Genomic DNA, 18,965 nt, shown 5'->3' on the forward strand with positions numbered 1-18,965 from the left:
TCACACAAGAGCTTATCAGGAATATTCAGAGGTGAACCCAAGTGCTTCCAGTGTTCTGCAGTGTTTTATCAGCTCATCACTCAGAAATGGGATTGCCCATCAGGGTGGGACTGACAGGGCACAGCAAAGATCGAAGGGGCTTCCCTAACACCCAGAAATGGCTTTTCTTCCACCTCAGAATACTAAAATGTGTCTTTTAAAGCTATGGAGAAAATATATGAAGAGTTATAACCAAAACAGGTGATAAAACCAGAACACAACCCATGGTCTGCACCCACTTCCCAGGCTTTTAACTAACACCTAAATTCTAGCACAGAGGCATTTTAAGTGATTCAGAAATGAGAAGATAAACGGGGCCAATGTAAATATCAGAACAATTCTGCCTCGTGCTGCTGACAGTCCCCATTTGGATCATGGAATGCTGCCAATGGAATGGCTCCGTGCCTCCTCACACAGGCCAAGCAGCAACAAAAATATCATTTACAATGAGATGTGCAAGGAGCTGTTCACAGAAAAGCCTGTGGCAATGATGCACTTGGGGCTGCTTGGGTTGTGGGTTTGGGTTTCTTTGGGTTTGGGGTTTTTTTTGGGCAGGGGAGGGATGAGCTGATCTCCTTCCTAAATACTTCTTTTTACCACCACTGGTCATTTTTGTCCAATTCATTCACCAGCTGCGCCCTGACAGCCTCTGTTCTGTGCCCGTTCTCTAACACAAGATGATTTTGTGGGGTTTAACCTGAAGCTTCAATCTTGCTAAAAATACAAAACGTCTGTCAGAGTCTCCCTTTTCACATTTACATCCCTCATGGCACAGAAATTCCTAGACATGCTATTTTGTCAGCCAACTTCCTAAATACGTATGTCATTTAAAAAGCAGACTACACTCAGAGGTGTCAAGGCGCCAACTTCTGTGGCAGACTATTTATTTTTAAACCATGTGCACACAAAAGAAGTGTCCTCTACCTCCTAAAGTGTGAGGTTTTTTTTCCCCCCCTCCTTTTTTTACACCTTTACATCTGAAAAGCTGCAGACAGTCACATGCCAAATCCAGGCTTGCACAAACTGCAGCCATGGCAAGAGCTCTAAATTTCAAGTGTCTTTCTGTCAGCTCGAAATGATTCCCTGTGCTACAAAACCACATTCTCCCCCTTAATGAAAATATTGTCTTTTGCTGCAGCACTCACTAAGTGCTCATTTGGGGATTTTGTTCGCGCTGACATTTTGGGTTTTGTTCCTTTTAAACAGCATGAATCAGTTTTGGACATTGAACAAGAATTAGATGGGATCTGTAAATGGATTAAAGCATCTCAGTTCAGAGGCATCTGGTCAAGCCTCTGCCTTACAGGGGAAAAAATAAATAATGCTGCAAGTTCTCTTTGGAAAGCAGGAATGTCTTGATTTCCACAGCACTTGTGACAATTCCAAGGTGCTGTTTTCCCCAGACCATGCTGCAGGACAGAGTCACTGCACAGCCCAGAGCCTCACGGGTTCCTTCTGACCCAGGACCCTCACGGGTTCTCTGCCCCAGGAACCTCACGGGTTCCCTCTGACCCAGGAACCTCATGGGTTCCTTCTGCCCAGGAACCTCACAGGTTCTCTGCCCCAGGAACCTCACTGGTTCCTTCTGCCCAGGAACCTCACGGGTTCCTTCTGCCCAGGAACCTCACGGGTTCCTTCTGCCCAGGAACCTCACTGGTTCCTTCTGCCCAGGAACCTCACGGGTTCCTTCTGTCCAGGAACCTCACGGGTTCTCTGTCCCAGAACCTCACGGGTTCCTTCTGCCCCAGGAACCTCACGGGTTCCTTCTGTCCAGGAACCTCACGGGTTCCTTCTGCCCAGGAACCTCACAGGTTCTCTGCCCAGGAACCTCACGGGTTCCTTCTGCCCTGGAACCTCACGGGTTCCCTCTGTCCCAGAACCTCACGGGTTCCTTCTGCCCAGGAACCTCACGGGTTCCCTCTGTCCCAGAACCTCACGGGTTCCTTCTGCCCAGGAACCTCACGGGTTCCTTCTGTCCAGGAACCTCACGGGTTCTCTGTCCCAGAACCTCACTGGTTCCCTCTGTCCCAGAACCTCACGGGTTCTCTGTCCCAGAACCTCGCAGGTTCCCTCCCCAGGGCGCTGGGGAACCACACTGCCCCAAGCACCACAGATGTCCTGCAGATCCTCCCACAGGGATTTCAGCACGGCACTCCTCGCCCTATTTAGATGCAGTTAAATCACAACCAGCTCTGGAAACAATGAGCCAAGTGCTGGAGATGACAGATGGGCACGCTGGAGTCAGGGAATAGCAGCAATTCCAGAGAAACAAACAGCAGAACAGGGACAGGGAGCACAACAGCTTCCCTTCCCACCATGAACCCTCTCTCCTGCTGCACAACTGGTTTGTACTCTCAGTCAATTCTGACATTTACTAATAGTCAAAGGAGAGAAAGGGAGAAATAAAGACCACTCAGATTCACTGTGGGGGAAAAAAGGAAAAAAAAAACAACCAGAGGAGGGATAGAAATGAAGCTATCTGGAAATCAGGAGCTGAAGGGATACAGCAGGGATTATTTCTCTTCCCTCTCCACACCAGCACGTGTAATTTCACGTTCTCAGGGTATCTTTTTGTAGGCTGTTTGCTAATTAATTAAGAAAACTGATCAGCTGTTCGTAAGCCAAGCAAACCCAGCCTGGAAATGCAGAGGTTATTACTACAAATGAATGTTATTTTTGCAGCTTGATTATTTAATTCAGACGCCTGCATAGCAACACATAATTACTCCTTGCAAACAGAGCAGCATTGTCAGCGTTCAGCAAGAAACACAAATGTGAAATAAAAGCAATAACGTGGCCACATGCAGATTAATCCTGGGCGCCCCTGCCCGGAGCAGGGCTGTCCTCTTACCCTGAGCCAACACAAAGCCTGCAACCTCTAAACCTGTTACCGTTATCTAATGACTGCTGCATCTACAAGGGCTTTTCTAATAGGAACATGCCTGGATGGCTTATCTGGGCACACGAGGCAGGGCACAAAGCGGGGCTGATGGAGCGCAGTAATGGGAGGCAGGAAATGAGAAGCCTTGGGAAAGCCGCGGATAATCGATCAGCGGATTCACTCAAGTGTGAGCTGAGCTGGGAATAAGCTGCCTGGGGTATCAAATATTGCTGTTTCCAGGGTAAAGGCCCATTTCTGTGATCTATGCAGGGCAGAGCATAATTTATTGACAAAACAATATCGGATTTTTTCACAATGGCTCGCGCCTGACATTTTCTGACTGTTTACAGCGAGAATTTTTCATGTGTCCTTTTTATTCGCAAATAAAATTCCTTCTGGAATTCACAGAGTCACATCGGCGTGCTGGAAATTAATTCAGCCTGGCGTAGGAGTAACTGTGAGATGTAAAACACTCCTCACACTCACCTTGCCCGGAATTGCAGCCTCTCCCAGGTGCACTGCACAGCTGCAGGGACACAGCTGGCCCAGGGACGCAGCTCCTGCTCACAGACACCACTCACACAAGTGGTTGTTCTACATCTCTGCTGTACTTTCTACAACATCTGAAGCAGCGCTGTCTGCCAACAGCAGCAAACGTCACAAGCAGGTCATTTGTGGCCTCGTTTCTCACAGAAGGACAGGGAAGGCACCGGAGCCCCACAAACACAGCTGGGCCTACAGCCGCTATCAAACAACAGTCTGTCCACCCCTTCAGAAACCACAAAACACGGCCAAAAGCGGTGTTCCACCAGGGCACATCTTCTGCAGGGCTGGCTGTGCGTGTGGGGCAGCTCTGCGGGCTGTGGAACACCGGGGAGGTGCCCTGGGCTGTCTCCCAGTTTGAGAGCTGGAGCTGCCAGCCTTGCTCAGAAGCACGGCCCAGCACGGCCCAGGGCTCGGCAGAGATGCTCCAGGAACCTCACAGGTTCTCTGCCCAGGAACCTCACAGGTTCCTTCTGACCAGGAACCTCACGGGTTCCTTCTGTCCCAGAACCTCACAGGTTCCTTCTGCCCAGGAACCTCACGGGTTCCTTCTGCCCAGGAACCTCACAGGTTCCTTCTGCCCAGGAACCTCACAGGTTCCTTCTGCCCAGGAACCTCACAGGTTCTCTGCCCCAGAACCTCACTGGTTCCTTCTGTCCAGGAACCTCATGAGTTCCTTCTGCCCAGGAACCTCACAGGTTCTCTGTCCCAGAACCTCACAGGTTCCTTCTGATCCAGGAACCTCACAGGTTCCTTCTGTCCAGGAACCTCACGAGTTCCTTCTGCCCAGGAACCTCACGGGTTCTCTGCCCTGGAACCTCACGGGTTCCTTCTGCCCAGGAACCTCACGGGTTCCTTCTGCCCTGGAACCTCACAGGTTCTCTGCCCTGGAACCTCACGGGTTCCTTCTGCCCAGGAACCTCACAGGTTCTCTGCCCAGGAACCTCACAGGTTCCTTCTGCCCAGGAACCTCACGGGTTCCTTCTGATCCAGGAACCTCACGGGTTCCCTCTGTCCCAGAACCTCACAGGTTCTCTGCCCCAGGAACCTCACAGGTTCTCTGCCCCAGGAACCTCACGGGTTCCTTCTGATCCAGGAACCTCACGGGTTCCTTCTGATCCAGGAACCTCACGGGTTCCTTCTGCCCAGGAACCTCACGGGTTCCTTCTGCCCAGGAACCTCACAGGTTCCTTCTGCCCAGGAACCTCACGGGTTCTCTGCCCAGGAACCTCACGGGTTCCTTCTGCTGGGACAGGAATCGTGGCACAGATCCAGCAGGACATGCAATGAGCAGCTCTGAGAGGGATCTCCACCTCCCCAGGAGCTTCCCTTGACTCAGCCACGCTGCAGCTCTAAGGCAAGTTCCACAAACCCAGCACGTTGTGACAAAAGCTGACATGGAACAAGTGTCACCCAACAGCCCTTCCTTCTCTCCAGTGTCACTCACCTTGAACACAGCCTCATCCTGGGTTTTAAAGGAGAAAAAGAACATTATTCATTTCAGGTCATGACCGTGAGAGATGGCTGTATTTAAAATAAACTGTACTGTTTATTCCATCAGCTTTCCAGCTTTCCCAGAAACAAAGCTGCTCGCTGTGCTGAGAACCAGCAAGTCACCTGTTTTCATTTAAGTGAAATACACTCAAGCTCAAAATACCCTTAAAATTTCACTGCGATCCTAAACGACAAAAGATAATTTCATCTTGTTAAAAAAAAAAGCAGTTATGCTTAAAAACTGACTGGCTTAAAATAAAACTATGATAAGATCTTCCATGAAGGTTATGGGTCATTGCTTACTACCTCGTTTAATCCCTTTGTGGTCTCTTTCTGCTCCATTTCCTTTTTTCCCATCCAGGTTTCCTGGGTTTATTTTCCCACCCAATGTCCACATTATGTGGAATTCCAGGTAATTGTCCAGGTGAAGATGCTGCTGCTCAAGGCTATTGCACTGCACCCAGCTGGGCAGGGAAATCCTATTTCACAATAAATTCATAAATGTATTTATGTAAACTGCCAGACCCCAGGTGAGGCCTTGGAGGAGCCACATCGCTGCTGCTCCTGCACAAATATCCCAAAACGAGACACACACCCGGAGTCATTAATGGCTCTCATTAAAATCTGCTCTTGGTCACAGCAGCCCTGCTCAGGTTTTCTGCCCCTCCCAGCCCCACTCTGATCACAGATTTTGCCTTTCCACAGAGGCAGATTTGGGGGAGCTGCTGACCCAGAACTGACAGGGACCCTCCCGAGCATCTCCTGCTCAGCACCAGCAGCCAGCACCACCTAATGGGATCACAAATGCATTTAACTGATCATTGAACGGATGCTCCAGTAATTAAATCCCATTAAGGTTTTTTTAGCATTATGCCAAAGAAGTGCAACACTGCAATGAAGATTCCATTCGGGCCCCGCCTGACATTTGCCATTAAATGTCATTTATAGCACATAGCTCTGATCTAATTGCAGAGCAGCACCAGCCACAGTATTTATCACTTCTATTAAAACAAGCAGCACTCAGCAGTGGGGCTATTGGAAGCCATCATACACAGTTTAAATAGATTTCTCACCTTTTAAATATCAAGAGGCCACATTTTCTTTACCATCTCACTGAGGGCTTTACCTTTGAACAAAGACACACCAAGAGCTGGAGGATAAAACAATCAGGAGACAGTTTGCTCTGCAAACCCAGCCCGGAGTTTGAACAGTCACTGCCTGCTAAAATATCACCTCATGGGCAGGGGAATTCTGTAACAGGAAAAATTAAAGCACCTTTGCCAATAGGCTGGGGCTGGAAATTCTGAAAAGAAAATGCTCTGATCAGCCAGATCCTGTGACTTGGCTGTTTCACCACAAAAGCAAACGCTGCTCCTGCGAGGAAACAAAGTGTGTTTGGAAAATAAATGCCTGGAAAGTGAACGTTTCCTTGAGCAGCTCCCCAGAGGATGCAATTTCCTTAGCAAATGGTCACTGACTGAAATGTTTACATCTTCTCAGAAACTGCCCCAACGTGTGTTATTGACCAGCTGATGCTTCAGAGCAGAGCACAATCAGCTTTTCCCCCAGAATTCACACAGGGGGCTGACAGCAGGGCCAGACACAGCCTCAGCAAAAACCCTGCCAGTAATTAATGGGCAACACCCAGAGCAGCAATCTTCAAAAATGTCAATTTGCAGAAGACAGGGCTGTATCTCACCACACAGGGAATTTCTAATGCAGATTGGTGCTGGCTGCCCTGGTATCAATAGCTAAATTAGCAACACCCAGCTTCGGAGTTTTTCTTTGTATTTATATGTAAATCAGTACTAAATAAACATACCCCAAACCAGCTCCACAGGCTGCAATCTAATCTAAACTGAAAGACTGGAAAGATGCCCTCCATTCATCTGGAAACAGACAGATATTGAAAACACTAAAATCAGAAATAACTACACTGAGAATAAACAGGATGCATTTACCTGCTAGAAGAGAAAAAAACCTCAAAGGAAAGGTTGGGAGAGAAATACAAAGGAAAAACCCACTTGGGTTTTTCTTGGGTGCTGGAAGTGTGAATGTACAGACAACTGAGATGGTCCACAAGAAAAGCAGTTCTGAAATAAAGAAATGTGGTTTTTAAACCTCTAGCACAACCCACGGCCACCATGTGCACTCTGGTTTGAACTGCAGTGAACACAGCCAGCCAAGCTAGCACACAATTCCAAAGTTAATCATTTGTCTTGGGCCATATAATCACCACAGCATTACAACTTCAACAAATGAAGCCACTAATAACTTCTATTAAAGAAGTCAAGGTGTTAATTCACTCCCAGTCCAGCAGCAGAGACCAAGCAGCAGCAAGCACTCAGTCCTCGTGCAGAACTCAAATTAATTTCCTCTATTACTGGAGGCACTGGACGGAACCCATCAGTGCCAGATTCGAGCTCTGACTCTGGAATGCTCCTGCAATGGGAGCGAGGGCGATGCCTTCCCCTGGCCTGGGCACAAGGATTTACCCCAAGGGAATCACCAGAGCCAGTTCTCACTGCACACAGGAGCATTCTGTGTGCCACCATCACCCACAAACACAGAAACTGGCAGGGAACCTCACAAAACAGAAAAATGACCGAAAGTTATCCAGGGAATTTGTATAAAACTTGGCTTGACCAGTTTAGAGAGCTCTCATGATTTTCATCAGCTTCCTTTTACCAAAGACAGTCTTCTCAGAATTGCAGTTTTAACTTGAATTTGAACCAACAACTTGAAGTTGGTTTTAACATTTCCATGAACTTGATTCTTCAAGCTGCTGAGCAGGAGCCTGTCCTTGGGAGATGGAAGTGTTAGAGATGATGAATGAGGAGCTCTGTCTCGCTGTGACACACAAGTTAAGGGGTGAAGCCTGTTCAGATCAGTTCCCAAGCCCGTGTTTCAGCTGTCTGCAGCTCTGGCTGTGCCATCTCCCTGGGAACAGAAAGGCCTGGAGCTCCCTGAGCATTCCCTACCTTGGAAAAGTGAAATAAAATATTCATGCACTGGCACAAGCAACACTGACAAATCCAAAGGCATTTCCTGGCACTTGAACTGGTGTAAACTGCAGCACTCGTCCTACAAGTGCTTCCCAACGAGCACATGATAAATTAATCTGTAATATAACGCAGTATTAGCTCAAATTTCAATATTTACTGTGCCTGTTTCAAACGCAGCCATGCTCCAGATGTGCTCCCAGCTGTTTGTTTTCCTGGCCCAATGTCTTTAGTAACAAACAGCCCCTTGGTTTAATCACCTCCAGATCAGAGATTTGTGAGGATATTTCACCACAGTTAATGGAATTTTGCACTTCAGAGCGTGAAGTTTTCAAACTCCGAGTTCAGCAGCGACTTCTGAGGGTGCAGCAAAGCCCACGAAGCCACAGCTGAAATCAGGATGAAGCTTTCAGGTGTTTCCTCACAAACTTGCCCCAGCTGAGGGAGGGGAGCTCTAAATCCAGGCTGGTGAGCATCACCCAGAGCCCAGCCCAGGGACAGGGAACTCCTGGCTCTGGGAGCTGTCCTGGAACACCAACAGGGGAAGCACCACAACACCTCAGAACGGGAAATCTGGCACCAAATGGCAGCTCCCCTCTTGGAAAACACCTTTGTCAACCTCCTCAGGCACAGACACTGCAAAAAGCATCCCAGGGAACACCTTCCTGCAGATTCCCTGCAGCCCTGTCTGATATTCCACATTCTGCAGCTTCTGCCTCGCAGGGTCCTGCGGTTCACACATATCAAAGCACCCAATTGCCTTTTCTTCCTCTGCCTTTTTTTTATTTTTAAAACACGAGGAATATGAAAGCACACGCTGAAGCTGGTCCTTGTTAGCAGACCCATTTTCATCTCTTTAAACTCAAAGAGAGCAATTCCCTTGAAAACTGTCACAGCATTTTCCCAATCCATAAAGAGGAAGTTCAACAGCCTCAGGTCACTAATCGCAACGACGGGAGACACAGAGCATAAATTATGTCTTTCTATTCCACAGCAGTGAAACATATATATTCTTTTATCTTACTTATTTGATTCTCTCTATAAACTGAACCTTTTAGACGTGTTTGTAGTCTAAAAATGATGTTTTACAAATAAAAGGGAAGCACTTTGTTGTTTACACAGCATTCCTTCCATGGGGTATATTAATATCACGTCCAGGGGGATGGACGAGAATTGCTTTACACAACAACGTAACTTGGGTGTTTTCCCAAAAGAAAATCTTTATTTGAAGTTTAAGAGTTGCCCAGCACGAGTTTGTAGGTTTTAATAATTTTGCATCACTTTTAACCTTAAAATGTGCCAACAAACAAGTGAAGGGAATATGATTGAAACTCCCCCAGAAGTTCTGCTTAGAAAGCAGAGCAGGATGCTTACGTGTTACTAATTTAATTAAAGAGTTCTTTTCCTTTCAAATACCCTCTAATGGCCCAAAACCAACCAACACTGCCTTAAAAATCAATCACTTTCATCAAAATTACAACTCCAAATTCTCCATGGATTAGTGTTCAGTGACTGCAGTGTCAAAAATGCAGATCCATCACATCCCTGGCTGCGAGTGCTGGCCTGGGAGGTGACACCAGGTCCTGCAGGGGACAAAACCCAGCCTGAGAGCATCTGAAGCTCTGTCAGACAGGCACAAGGTGGAGCTGACTTGAAGCGTTTTCCTGAGGCTCCATCAGTCCCTGCTGAATTAAAAGGGAGATTTTCTGCCTTTCCTGCCACTCAGGCACAGAACAGGTATTGAAAAAAGGAGATTTTCCCTTTCCTGCCACTCAGGCATAGAACAGGTATCCAAAAAAAGGAGATTTTCCCTTTCCTGCCACTCAGGCACAGAACAGGTATTGAAAAAAAGGAGATTTTGGTTTTCCTGCCACTCAGGCACAGAACAGGTATTGAAAAAAGGAGATTTTCCCTTTCCTGCCACTCAGGCACAGAGCAGGTGTTCAGGGAGCATCCACACACTTTCCCCCTCCTGTGCCAGCTCCTCTGTCCCTCTCAGCCTCCTGGAGACCTTTCCCAGTATTTTATAATCTCACACAAATTAACCCCTCCTGGCACAGCAGTGCCAAAGCCCAGGCTCCCCCTGCAGTGAATCCTCACCTGCTCTGCTCAGCTCACACTGACACTGATCCTGAACTGAGGTTTGGGGGGTCCCACACCCCCAGAGCCTGCCACAAGAGCATGGAAAGCATCAGCCCCACCTTAAAGAGCAATTCCAAGCACATCCCTGGGGGACAGGACACACGCTGGGATTCAGTGGCCGCAGCGACGTTTCGCTTTCCTCAAGGAAACCCTTCCGAAAGCAGGAAAACAAATTTCTTTAATGAATTATCTTCAGCGGCTCACGAAGCGTAACAACGTGTCTTTGGAGGCTGAGCAGAGACACAAGAAATCTGACAGTGTTCAAGTACCCCCAAATGACCAGAGAGAAAATTTCGACTTCAATAATCCTAAAGGTCAGAAGCATTATTAAACATGACAGATGCTCTCACTATTCAACACCAGAGGACATGGCTAAATTTATTCTAACTCCATTTTCTCTTGCTACATAAAACCCAGCTAATGTACAATTTGGTACTTTTTTTCCTCTAAAAGCTAGAGATAACATTTTTTTTCTCCATATTTTCCAGCTGGCACACAATGATTTATTTAGCACTCAATTATCTCAGCACAGGTGTAGGAAACAGGTTTACTTCGGGTAAAGGGGGAGGAAACAAGGCAGGAGAAAGGTAAAATAAAAAGCTAAATGTGGTGAAGACCACGCTGCCATGACAAAGGGCTTAACAAAATCATAAATATCAGCCCAGGAGCCTTTCCTGGGGGGGAGTAATCCCCCAGAGCCTCCAATGCCCCTGTGCCAACAAACCAGCCATGAAAATTCCAACTGCTGGATGCCAAGTGGGGCAAAAACAAATAGGGCAATCACATTTAAAAGGAAAAAACAAACCCAACAAAACAAACCCTGTGTGGATTGTTCTGCAGGTTTGGGGTTTTTTTTCTTTGTTTTGGTGTTTTATATGTTTGTTTGGGGTTTTTTTATGTAGCCCCTACGTTGTAAGGTCTGGATTGCAATAAGATCTAGGCCATATGGAAGGAATGGAGGCAGAGCTGGATTCCAGCCCTAAAAAACACACATATAGCTTTAACTTCCAGCTGTTTAATCCTCACTCTGAACAATGCTGCCATCTGCTTTAAACCTCCAAATATGAACACTCTGCCTCTCCAAAAGACCATGATGTAATTGTGACATAACATTGCAGCTCTGCAGGAATTAATTCAGTTGCACTGGGGCATTACACTATCAAGGCTACTCAGAAAAATAACCCCAAAATCCCATTAAAATGTTAAACATTGGTTAATTGACAAAATTATGGCACTGATGAAATTATAGATCTCAGCCAGGTCTGAACACAGCATCTCCACACACCTTGGGAATGCAAAATATGCTGGTTTAGCTGTCTGAGAATGGATGGTTCCTGCTCCTGCCTTCCTTTAGAAGATGTACAACAAAATAAAAAGAATGTTGCTCTATATTTCAGCCGAGTCCAGTGAAACTCCAGTACCCATAAATCCACAGAGCAGCCTCATGGCTCTTCCCTCAATTCTGAGCCTCACCTGAGAGACACTGCAAATCCCCTGCTAATTTAACAGCCTGAAAGCAGCACTTAGAGAAACAGTCTGCCATACAAAAAGAATTTATTTTTACACAGATGTGACAAGCCCAAACCTCACTGTGCAGCACAGCTTAGGATCTGTGTGAGAATTCAAAGTGGCATCTGGGTAATAGCAACTAGGAAAAAAAAAAAGTACACAGAGAAGCATTGTAAAAAGGAGGGGAATTATCAAAATGGATTCATATGCATCTGGAATTATTTTAATACAAAACACCCAGCAAATCTCCCTGCGCTGACAAATCACCAGCTGAGGTAAATCCCAGATAATGAAACATTGTAAGGAAGGCTCTATTTAATAATTTAGCCCCTGTCAAGGAGTTTGTATTGATTCTTGTTTTCAGCACGGGAGAGAATGTTATCTGCAGCCTCACGGCTCAGTGACAGCATCAGTGGATTTAATCACGGTGCAGCCCCTGCCACGCCATCCTTAAAGTGTCACCTCTGATTGTCCATCACTGCTGCCACTGCCCACCCCACACTGCAGCCACAGCAGCACTCCAATCTGCTGCACATTACACATAAAAGCCAATCTCATTCGCAGTCTAAATTTTTTATTTTAAATAATTCAGTGCTCCTTCAAACGTCTCATTCATCTGGCTCTCATTAGAAGGCTGCTCTGTCCCTTAATGGCAAACTGATCTGAGGCAGAGCCACAATTCCTGAGCCACAATTCCAGAGCCCTGCAATCTCCTGCCTTGCCTGGGAAGGACCTTCCAGCCCATCCAGCTCCACCCCTGCCACTGCTCCAGCCTCCTCCAAGCTCTGTCCAACCTTGCTTTGAAAAGCTTTAGCAGCGATTTGGAGGAAGAAGAAGGAAAATCCTTTTTGCCTTTTCTTGGCTGTAGAAGGAGAGATGAATCTGGAGAAGCAGGAAAAAAAAAAAATCTGTATTAATCAGCATTTTTTCCACACCAAAAAGGAAAGGTCACGCTGCCTCGGAACTGGCCAGGAAAAATTTGCCACAAATTAATTCAGCTGCAGTTCAGGAACAGAGCATCAATTCATCTGCAAACAGAATGAGGCTTTTAAATACATAAATGCTTGTGGCTACAGAAACCTCACCCAGATATTTGCATGCACAAACCCCAGCTCCTGTAACAGTGCAGGGAATAACAGATGTAAATTTAACATGTTTGCTAAAATGCAAGGCCAGATGCAGGAGGAATGCAAAGGAGAGGAAGCATGAACTGCATAATTTAGAAAAACAGGTTTCTTTTGATTTTTTCCCCTCCTTTATTCCAGGTGAGATGCAATACTTTCCATTTTATAATCCTCTGGATCAGAGCAAAGCGATCCCGGAGGCCCACGCAGCCAAGGTCATCATACACAGATTTTCTATTACAGGGCACTAGCAGCATTTCACAACTGTCTTTTTATGCACTTCTGCCTTTCCATCCAGACTATAAATTGTTACAAGGCCCTGGGGCAATCCAGCTGTATACTCCATTCAAATCAGGCTTCAAGGAGAAAGCTCCACAGTCAAGATGCTTCAATCAAGTAAACACACAGGCACAAAGGGCAACTGCATCACAATTAATAACATTTCCTTTTGTATGGCAAATTCAGCGTTTTTCTGGTGTAAAGTTTCCCTCTGATGCTCCGATTGGGAGTGTGGCCATTAGCATTTTAAATGTGACATCAAATTAAGGCAGGATATGAGAAAGCACAAACACTGCTGAAATCCATCTGCTGCTCGGGCTCCAGGTCCCTCTGGAGCACAGGAAAACCTTCAAAAGCCAATTTGGACTGGTTTATCCCACTGGAAACCCGCAGCAGGGAAGGTGAGAGAGGGCAGGTCTGCAGCTCTGGGTGTGTGAAGGGGCAGCTCAGCAGCTCCTCACCCTCCTCATCCTCACTTGCTCTGCTTTGCTCTCCCTTCACTCCTCTCACTGTCCCAGAGGAAAATGCGGATCAGCCTCTCGGATCAGAGCCCCAGTGCTCCTCTCCTCTCCCCCAGAGCTGAGCTGGAGCTGCCTGGGCTCCAGCAGATCCATCCCAACTGCGGGGCCAGGCTCCAGGAGCGTTTCCCCAGCAGCACATCCCACCCTGGCACCGGCTCAGGACCCTTGGTGCCCTCCTCCCCAAACAGCCCAGCTCACTCAGCTTCCCCCTGTGTGATCTCTGCAGGCAGATAAAGCCCTTTCCCACAGACATGGCTCTGCACTACTTTTGATATTTAAATTGAGCCTTAATCAAAGCTGGATACGCATGGGTTTAGAGGCACTACATAATTAATATATTCCTATCTGAAATGTAATTACCGCTGTTGCATCATATATTTAAAGCCAACAGCTGGCTATTTAAGGTGAGGAAGACACTTTCATTGGGATAAAACAATCCTGTAACCAACACTGAAGGGTTTTATTTTTTCTCACAACCACTTTTGAGGAGGCAGCTTCACCAGGGACACCCCAAGAGCTTGGGACAAAATTCCCCTGGCTGAGCTCTCTGCAGAGGTTCTGATGGATCCACGAGGATATTCCTGCTGGATTTCCCATCACAGGGTGTCAGAGCTCTCCCTAAAGCAGATTAATTTATACACCTGGGGGTGGGGGGTTATAAAATGTCCCTTAACCCACTGGGTGCACACAGGAACTGAATTTCTGCACATTTATTGACTTTTTCCTCACACGAGTCACCCAGCTAAGTTTTAATTGTGTGTTTTCATCAGCCAGAAGTAATCACAATCACCATTTTAATTAAGATAATGGACAGAATTTTAGGACTTGTTAACCACAAACAAAGAGATAAAAGGAAATTTTACTCTTCATAATTCTTTGTATTACAATCAATGTAAACTATAAAAGAAACACATTAAATATTTCTATTTAATAAAAAAACCCTTTAGCTCTGAAGCCATACCCTCAGCCTGAAGAAAATACAAATCTATTTCTTCAAATGGCCTGGCCTGAAATTCAGTGAGAATTTCCACTTTCAAAACACAGCACTCTTCAATTAAAAGAGAATTTTACAAAAAAGGACTTGTTTCCTTTTGGGGGGCAGTGGGGTGGTGGGTGGAAGGAAGCAGCAGAAAGTGCTGGGGTGTGAATGACAAACAGGACTGGCTGAGCAGACCCTTTGCCATTTCCTCCACAAATTCCAGATACAGCTCTTGTGCCAGAAACTCAGGAGATCAAAGTGATTTTGGCCAGGTTTGATTAATTCTTAGCAGAGCTCAGGCTGCAGCTCAGAGCCCACAATAACAGGATAAGCAACTGCAGCCAGGCTGAAGGACATGAAATGAGTGAAGATTGGATCAATTCGGGAAAAATTAACACTGGGGTGGGGGTGAAGCAACATTTGATTCCCAGCTCCTCTTTTCAGAGCTGCAGACAATTCCCAGTTCACTTCCCCTCCTCTGCCAACTAAAACATGGCTCAGTCAGCCCTGCTCTGCTGCCTGTGCTTTGATCAAGGTATTTGTAGCACCAAAGAGTATTTAAGGAATACTTCGTCAAGCCTGTAGATTTTTAAAATGTTTGACTCGTGCCAAATTAAAATGAACGAGAAGTATGCTTCCCTAACTTCCTGATGAATAGGAAATGTGGATTTCTGACAGCAGCAGGCTGCTGTGGGAACAACTGCATTGTTAAAAATGCACCGGTGCTATTGCAGAATGAAGGGAAAAGCAGCAGATTGACATCCAGGAGACAATTCCTGATGTAAACAACCTCAACGTTTTCTCACAGAAAAAAAATAATCAGAGAAACTTATGTTTTTTTAATGCACCGAAGCATTAACTGCTTCCATTTTATTGACTTGCCTGTGTAATTTAAACCCCGAGCTGTAAGATTGTTCTGGAACAAAAAAAGCCACAGTAAGCAAAGCCTGAATCCCATGTTAATGATCCCACTTTTACCATTCTGTGAAACACCACTTTCCTCCTTAAAGCTGTTCAAAGGCAATGCCAGGAAAGCATTAAAGCCAAACTGCTCTGCCCCTTTTCAGGCTTTCTCCACTCCCAGCTTCCCTACGAAATTCTGCTGTTTCCTTTTCAAAGTAACTGAGATTGCAAGCAGGACAGCACAGGGTTAAACTGGGGAAAGAGGTGCCCCCCAAGGAAAAAACAAGGTTAGAAAAGTTGTTTTAAAACCAATCATGACCTTGCATATTCCAGATTTCCAGGAGACCACTTGAACCCAAGCACTGGCTCAGGACAGAGAGCAAATATTGAGTATCAGCAACGAAGGAGAAGGAGCTGATAACCAATAAAAACATGTAAGGCAACAGAGCAAACTCAGATTTAATCATTGCTTCACCACAGTTTGTTCCTAATCAAAGTCCTTAAGAATAATCTGGTCTTGAATCCTGAAAGAGGATAGCATTAATCCAAAGAAAATGAATTAGCACCAAAAAGAGATTAATAAAATGTTCTGAGACACAGACATCACAAAATAACCCGATCAGTAGGACAAAAAAATCATCTAGTGCCTTTTTTAAAAGCAGACAACTATCTCATACTCTTCTGAGAGACAACAGCAATTTCACTTTTAAAATGTTTTAAGTTCAATAATTCAAACTGGTGAAGCAAACAAAGAAAAGCATTTATGGATATCACACCTTCTCACCTGACCTGCCACCCATCATTCTCCATGAGGAGAAGAAAAAGCAGCTGCACTTTTGACAGCCAACACTCAAACCCTGCAGTGATGGAAGGCAAAAATAAACCAGTGCATTCCCAGAGAACTCCTCAGAGTTCTGCAAAATTCCAAACAAAACCCAAACCATCACAACCAATAAAACAGTGTTGGAGTTACTGGAACATTATTCTGTGTTTCACATCTTTGATTCCTCCCTTCCCAACACAGCTGCTCTGGGGAGGAACAGTGACCCAAGGGCATCCTGCTTTTCCAGAGGAGCAAACCCAGAGTGGCACAAAGCTGGGGGCAGGCAGCTGAACCTTCCAGAGCAGGGAACCTGCTGCTCCCTCCCAGCACCACTCAGCTTCCCTGTCCCTTCTCTGAGCAGGACAGGATGCACAGGAACCACTGCCCATGGACATCTGCCAGCTCTGTCCCCCCAGAGCTGCTGCTCCCCCCCAGCACTCAGGGCTCACCCCAGCAGGCTCTGGGAGCCTCACACTGCTCCCAAATCCAGCTTCTCCCAAGTGCTCTTCCAGCTGCAGCATCACTCAGGGCTCACCCCAGCAGGCTCTGGGAGCCTCACACTGCTCCCAAATCCAGCTTCTCCCAAGTGCTCTTCCAGCTGCAGCATCACTCAGTGCACTTCTCAACCCACATGGCAGAGCAGCTCTCCTGTCACAGCCTCAGTGCTGCTGCCCTTCAGCTCCTTCCCCAAAACCCCTGAGACCACAGACACCCCGTGGAAGTGATTTGGGGGATGTTATTGATCCTGCAGGAAGTTCTGGAGCAGTGGCAGAGCACAAAGGACACAACAACTCAAGTGCCCCTAAGGCATCAGTCATATTTCACTTCTCAGTTCCACTAAGGTATTTCCATGTATCTCTGAAATCTTGGAGGGATCTGGGACCACAAAAATGGTAAAAACGAGAGCATAAAACGTTATCCACAGCTGTTTTCAACACAGTTAAACTAGACTGATCAAATAATTTAACAGCTCCTCACGTGGCCTCCCTTAAGGCATCATTTGCTTTTTTTGATTGAGAAAACAAACCCAGAGAGCTCCTGCAGCTGCCCTTGGAGCTTGGGAACCACCTCTGGTGCTCTGCCTGCCCTGCTCAGCTCATCCCAACACAGCAAGCACAGCCCAGGGGAAAGGACCAAGCTCTGCCCCACCTGGGGCCAACACAGCAGCAAGGGCAGGATGGCACAGAGACATTTCCCAGGAAAACCAGCAGCGAGCAAAGCTCCCCCATGAGGAGGACTTGCAACTGCTCTCCAGGAAAGGAAAAGAGCTGCTCCTCTCATATAATTTTTAATAGGACTGATTCATCCTAATGTCAAGAGAAAGCTGTGATGGAAGGATGAAGTGATGCATCACAGAACAGCACTTCACCTGCCAGGAGCGCTGAGCCACAAGTGCTGCTTTCTCCAAGTCACCAGGCTGAGGGAGCACGAATCTGCTCTGAAATGATATTTAACACCTGCTGCTGCAGCACTGGCACTCCTCAGGCACTCCAGAGATGCACAGTGCCAAACCAGACAAACTGCCAGACTTCTCAGAACCAGATCCTAGTTCAGCAATAAACATAAAATCACCCCATTGTGATTTCAGATCTTACTGGAAACAGCAAATGGAGCCCCAGCTCATTTGAAGATCTAAACTCTGTATTTTAGTCCCAGCCCAGAACAGCCCCCAGCACCTCTCACCTGCAGGACGATGCTCGAGTGCATCACAGCATCGCCTGTGTCACGTTTAACACCCTCTCCTTTGTTAGAAAATATCAGTTTCTGTTCCTGTTTTTATCAGTAAAACACCCTCATCAATTCCTGTACCCAGAGTGCACCTAGAACCGGGGGAAGCATAAGGTAAGGCTCACACACTCAGCCAAAAACTTTTATTTTGTGACAACCAACATGCTAATGGATTTAATTAGTAGGCGACATTTCAAAGCTGTTGACTTTAACTTTGCTGCTTCACTTGACATATTTAGCTGAAGGCAAAACAAGGCTGCTTTCCTGTTGGTATCTCACACTGGAAGAGAAACCAAGTGTCCTTTCCACTGCTCATCCTCCCTTTCCCCCAACAGGAAAATCAACAGCCACACACACACTGGGGATTTATTTTTTGCTGGTATAATCAGCATCAGGCAGTTTTTGGTTTTGTCATTTATACAAGTTCCTTTTATGCATTATGTCAGTAAGAAAAATTAAATTAACAGAGAAATTCGAGAACTCTGAGCAGGCAAAAGGAAACATAGAACAGAGACACTGTTTCCATGTCAAAAATTATGCACAATTGCCAGCAGCTCTCATGGCAAATCTCCACACTCCCCTGGAGCTCACAGAATAACAGGGGAAGGGAAGGAGGAAGGAAAGGAGAGAAAGGAAGGGAGGGAGGAAGGAGAGGAAGGAGAGGAAGGACGGAAAGGGAAGGGAAGGTGCGGGAAGGTGCGGGAAGGGAAGGTGCGGGAAGGGAAGGTGCGGGAAGGGAAGGGAAGGGAAGGGAAGGGAAGGGAAGGGAAGGGAAGGGAAGGGAAGGGAAGGGAAGGGAAGGGAAGGGAAGGGAAGGGAAGGGAAGGGAAGGGAAGGGAAGGTGCGGGAAGGGAAGGGAAGGGAAGGGAAGGGAAGGGAAGGGAAGGTGCGGGAAGGTGCGGGAAGGGAAGGTGCGGGAAGGGAAGGTGCGGGAAGGGAAGGTGCGGGAAGGGAAGGGAAGGGAAGGTGCGGGAAGGGAAGGGAAGGGAAGGGAAGGG

The 18,965-nt window shown here is 46.7% G+C and overlaps 1 protein-coding gene and 1 long non-coding RNA gene across 13 annotated transcripts in view; both read right to left on the minus strand.

The window, feature by feature from the left end:
• RERE (arginine-glutamic acid dipeptide repeats) overlaps positions 1–18,965 on the minus strand; it is a 177,078-nt gene that overhangs the window by 89,833 nt on the left and 68,280 nt on the right. The gene's annotated exons all lie outside the window — the stretch shown is intronic.
• Positions 536–4,231, minus strand: LOC147649569 (uncharacterized). Its single transcript, XR_015278661.1, has 3 exons — positions 4,184–4,231; positions 1,849–4,106; positions 536–1,546 (listed from the first exon to the last, which is right to left on the minus strand). It is a non-coding gene; the product is annotated as an uncharacterized LOC147649569 (long non-coding RNA).

The sequence above is a fragment of the Cyanistes caeruleus genome, chromosome 22, assembly GCF_971803275.1.
Source record: "Cyanistes caeruleus chromosome 22, bCyaCae1.hap1.1, whole genome shotgun sequence".
NCBI classification, from domain to species: Eukaryota; Metazoa; Chordata; class Aves; order Passeriformes; family Paridae; genus Cyanistes; species Cyanistes caeruleus.